Source organism: Melanerpes formicivorus, unplaced genomic scaffold (assembly GCF_026170545.1).
Source record: "Melanerpes formicivorus ecotype bairdi unplaced genomic scaffold, bMelFor1.0.p_v2 SCAF_271, whole genome shotgun sequence".
In the NCBI taxonomy this organism is placed as follows: domain Eukaryota; kingdom Metazoa; phylum Chordata; class Aves; order Piciformes; family Picidae; genus Melanerpes; species Melanerpes formicivorus.
The window spans coordinates 56,900-62,156 of NW_027142623.1; the positions used below are offsets into that span (position 1 = coordinate 56,900).

The 5,257-nt window shown below is 52.4% G+C and overlaps 1 long non-coding RNA gene across 1 annotated transcript; it reads left to right on the plus strand.

Annotated features, from left to right (window-relative positions):
- The first annotated feature begins 943 nt into the window (after positions 1-943).
- Positions 944-2,780, plus strand: LOC137458683 (uncharacterized). Its single transcript, XR_010991890.1, has 3 exons — positions 944-1,099; positions 1,193-1,271; positions 2,277-2,780. It is a non-coding gene; the product is annotated as an uncharacterized lncRNA (long non-coding RNA).
- The last annotated feature ends 2,477 nt before the right edge of the window (positions 2,781-5,257 follow it).

Here is a 5,257-nt window from a genome sequence, read left to right on the forward strand (position 1 = left end):
AGCCTGGAGAAGAGGAGGCTCAGGGGAGACCTTCTTGCTCTCTGCAACTCCCTGAAGGGAGGTTGTAGCCAGGTGGGGGTTGGTCTCTTCTTCCAGGCAAGCAGCAGCAGAACAAGAGGACACAGTCTCAAGCTGTGGCAGGGGAGGTTTAGGCTAGAGGTTAGGAAGAGGTTCTGCACAGAGAGAGTGATTGCCCATTGGAGTGGGCTGCCCAGGGAGGTGGTGGAGTCACCATCTTTGGAGGTGTTCAGGAGGAGACTGGATAGGGTGCTTGGTTGCATGGTTTAGTTGATTAGGTGGTGTTGGATGATAGGTTGGACACGATGATCTTGAAGGTCTCTTCCAACCTGGTCCGGTCCATTCCATTCCAACACCATCTAATCAACTAAACCACGGCACTGAGTGCCTCATCCAGTCTCTTTCTAAACACTTCCAGTGATGGTGACTCCACCACCTCCCTGGGCAGCACATTCCAAAGGCCAATCTCTCTTTCAACCTGCTCTATTCTATTCTATGAAGACCTTCTTCCTAACATCCAGGTTTAATTGGTGAGAGCCACAGACTTGGTTGCTGCCACCCGCTGCTAAGGGGTCTGAGTGGCCCCCAAATGGGGTTTGGAGGCAGGTAAAGGTTTCTTTTGGCGTGTGAAGGGGTTTTGTGGGCATCTAGAAGGGGTGTGGAGCCCCCTGAAAGGGTCTGGGATAGTGTCAGGGGGTTCTGGGCTGGTCTACCAGCGGGTCTGGGGACATTAGAAGCGTCTGGGGGTACCTAAAACGGAGCTGGGCGTATCAGATGGGGGGTTTGGGTGCCTCCAAAGGGGTTTTGTGGGCATCTAAGTTGGGGAATCTGGGGGGGTCCTGAAGGAGTTGGGGGGTTCTCCTCAAGCTATGAGCAGACACACAGACAGCTGTTAACGGACTTTCTTTGATCATTCCAGGTCTGGTGTGCTGGGACTGGCAGGACCTTCCTGAGCTGTCCACGTACAGTTTCTGTCGACACTCTTCAGCTCGTACATCCGGTTTGCTGACAGAGGGTGTGGGGTTTGTGGGGCCCGGCAGCGAGACTTTTCCAAAGAGGAGCTCTTCAGGGCAGCTCCAAGGTTAGGTTTGGATTCTCCTGGAGTCGCACACAGAACGAGTCTCACGATTCCAGTGGTCTAATTTCATAGCTGCATTTTCTTCTCTCTGCCTAGGTGACAGGACGACCTCACTAATGAAGAGAGATAGCCTGAGCTCTGCAGGAACCTTGAACCCAAGCAGCCAGTGCCTTCTGTGAGTACAAGCTGTCCTTGCTCAACGTGGAACTAGTTGAGAGCTGAAGCCAGACCACGCCTTAATTCCCTCAGCTTCCTCTTCTGCAGATTAAACAGTCCCAGTTCCTTCAGCCACTCCTCGTAAGGCTTGTTATCCAGACCCCTCACCAGCTTTGTGGCCCTTCTCTGGACTCACTCTCTCACAAGGGGTGTCCTGGGGAACACCACTCGTGCCCGGCCGTCCACCGGCTGGGTTTAACTCTGTTCCCCACCGCTCTTGGGGCCCAGCCATCCATCCTGTTCTGCTGTCCAGCAGTCCCTTTGAAAAAAAATCCATCTGAAAAAAGAAGTAGCAGAGAAGGAAAGCTGAAGCTGCAAAGATTGCAGTCCCCTCAGTTCTGGTTGTAGCCAGGTGGGGGTTGGTCCCTTCTCCCAGGCAAGCAGCACCAGAGCAAGAGGACACAGTCTCAAGCTGTGCCAGGGGAGGTTTAGGCTGGATGTTAGGAAGAAGGTCTTCATAGAATAGAATAGAGCAGGTTGAAAGAGAGATTGGCCTTTGGAATGTGCTGCTCAGGGAGGTGGTGCCCAGGGAGTCACCATCACTGGAAGTGTTTAGAAAGAGACTGGATGAGGCACTCAGTGCCATGGTTTAGTTGATTAGATGGTGTTGGAATGGAATGGAATAGAATAGAATAGAATAGACCAGACCGAGTTGGAAGAGACCTTCAAGATCATCGTGTCCAACCTATCATCCAACACCACCTAATTAACTAAACCATGCAACCAAGCACCCTATCCAGTCTCCTCCTGAACACCTCCAAAGATGGTGACTCCAGCACCTCCCTGGGCAGCCCATTCCAATGGGCCATCACTCTCTCTGTGCAGAACCTCTTCCTAACCTCTAGCCTAAACCTCCCCTGGTGCAGCCTGAGACTGTGTCCTCTTGTTGGGCCCGGTGATGATCAAAGTTCTTTTCCAAGCTGCTTACTCCTGTTTGGTTTTATTCTCCTGCATGAATTGTCAGTTCAAAGCACTCGAGAGAAATGGTGTGATGGCTGTGCTGCAAAGCATCAGACTGGGGACCGAAAGACAACCTCCTGTGGATCGATGTACCGGGATATTCCAGGAACCTCTGTGCTGCCATAGACCTGGACTTAAACTCGTTCCAGATGCCGCGGTGTGTTCCACATGACAATCGCACTCGGCACGTGAAGAGTGGCCAAGAGACTTCCCTTGTTTCCTTTGTGGAAGGCTTTTGTGTGTCCCCCGGCCCCGGGGGCCGTGTTCCTCTCGGGCAGGCTGCGGACGAGGCTGCCCTCGGCAGCAGGCGTGCCGCAAGCGGAGCGGCGAAGCTGTGTTCCTGGCAGTTCTCTCTCCGCCTGGATCAGGACGAAGGTGCCGGCCGACAAGGACTTGCACTGACACAGGGTCAGAGAGCTGAGAGCACCAAAGGGTTTAATTGGTGAGAGCAACAGACTTGGTTGCTGCCACCCGCTGCTAAGTGGCCCCCTAATGGGGTTTGGAGGCAGGTAAAGGTTTCTTTTGGCGTGTGAAGGGGTTTTGTGGGCATCTAGAAGGGGTGTGGAGCCCCCTGAAAGGGTCTGGGATAGTGTCAGGGGGTTCTGGGCTGGTCCACCAGCGGGTCTGGGGACATTGGAAGCATCTGGGGGTACCTAAAGTGGAGCTGGGTGTTTCAGATGGGGGGTTTGGGTGCAACCAAAGGGGTTTTGTGGGCATCTAAGTTGGAGAATCTGTGGGGGTCCTGAAGGAGTTGGGGGGTTCTCAGTGAGGTTTTGGAGTCTCTATGGAGTCCCTGTTGTATCTTGGGTCTGCTGTGGGATTGGTAGTGACTGGGTGCTCCGGTTTTGGTGGCTCCAGGGCAGCAGGTACCCACAGGGCTGTGCCTTGCTTTATGTTCCCCAGCTGTGGGCCAAGCAGGAGCCCCAGGGGAAGGGAATTTCAGCATGTGGCGGGTGATAGTGGAGGCGACTTCCTGACAAAATGGCTTTGGGGGTTTGGTTAGGTCTTGTTTTTATGGTTGACTCACTCTTGCTTTCTTTCCTTTTTTTTCAGGGAGCTTAACTGCTTTGCCTGAGGACCAGTTGCAGATTTGTATTCGGCCTCAGCCACAAGCCCTGACACGGAGCGGGGTGCTTTGGTGTCAGAATGTGGAGCTGTTGGAAACCCAATTGCTCACTGAAAAAAAGAAAAGGAATAATTTGTCATAAAAAAATCCCCACAGTTCCTGTAAGCTTTCAAGTTCCTACTTAATAATATAAAGCAGTTTGTGGTTTGGTTGGTTTGGTTTTTTTCATGCTGTGCTGCAAAGATTTTGATAGGAATTTCTAGGTATTAACTACAGCCAGAGCAAGCCTCTACTTGCCCTGGGAACGCAGTGAAAACCTTTTGGGAATTGGTTCTGCTCTGTTACTCCTCAAGCTATGAGCAGACACACAGACAGTTGTTAACAGAGTTTCTTTGTGCATTCCAGGTCTGGTGTGTTCAGACCGGCAGGATCTTCCTGGGCCATCCGATTACGGTTTCCGTTGACACTTTTCAGCCCTTACATCCGGTTTGCCGACAGAGGACGTTGGTTTGTGGGCCCTGGCAGCGACAGTTTTCCAAAGAGGAGCTCTAAGGCCAGCTGCAAGGTTAGGTTTGGATTCTCCTGGGGTGCCTGTGCTTGAAAGCCCCCCAGAGGCCGTGCAGAGTGGTGCTCGCAGTAGCTCTGTGCAAGTCTGCCGTGGGCTCAGGAGGCCAGTATCTAGAGAGAGGGAAGGACAGAGACACTTCTAAGACAGTTTTAAAGAAATAATTATGAGAAGAGGCAAATTAATTCTGGGGACTCATGTGATATATCTGTTTAAGAGAAAAAAAAATGAAGGAGGTTTCTGACCATAACCAGGCTGACAAAGCACAGTAATGTGGTTTCCTATGGGATTCAACTCCTCCTGCATTGCACAGGACACTTCAACAGCTGTCCTGACGAGCTATAAGTAATGAACTTAATCCACCCTGTGCGAGCAATGGGGCAAAAGATTACAAAATCCATGTATGCAGTTGAGATGTGTTACGTTGGGACGCCCAGGATACACCTGATCAAGCTCTCCTAGTGTTTAGACGCAAGATGGAAGAAGGAAGGGGGAAGACAGAGCAGAAGGTCTATTTAAATATGAAACTCCTAGGCTGAAAGAAAAGAAAAACATTTTAAAGAGCACTCAGTGAGACTCTGTCACCAGCATAGCTAATCACAGAATCACTGAGTGTTAGGGGTTGGAAGGGACCCCAAAATAGCATCCGGTCCAACCCCTGTGCCAGTGCAGGATCACCTGGGGCAGGTTTTGAATGTCTCCAGAGACTCCACTAACTCTCTGGGCAGCCTGCTCCAGGGCTCTGGCACACACAGTGAAAAGGTTTTCCCTTCTGTTCCTGCGGAACTTCCTCCTTTTATTCGTCGGACGCAGCGAAGCCGCTGGGTCGTGTTGCTGCGGCAAGGTGACCCACCCTGTAGTTCAGGGCCTGGGTCTGTGCCTTCATGGCAGCCTGTTCCCTTGGCACCCTGTCAGCTTAACAGCCCTGTACTCGGGGCCTGTGTGACGAGTTGTGGAGCCCTCCATCCCCCTTCTGTCCCCAGCAGCAGCCCAAGGTCCCTGTAAGCAGGGCTGGGGAGGCTGCTTTAGGCAGCTGACAGGAACCAACCTTGCCTGGCCCTTAGGGGGCTGAGGTCAGTCCCTGGGCTCCTGAAGAGGTGGTGTTGCGCTGCTGCTGCCAGGAGGGCCGGCCCGTAGGTGGGGCACGGGCCAGAGCCTGTGGCTCTCTGTGGGGCTTTTTGGGGGTGCTGCTGAGGCCTCACTCTGTCCTGTTGGCATCCTTTGTCAGGGTAGCCAGATCCTAGGCCCGATGTCTATCGTTAGCTCAATCGCAGAATTTCCTCGTCTGCTGTTCCTGTCCGTAAATTTTTGCCAGTGCTTCTGTAATAAAAAGGTTTTTATTTCTCCTGTAACT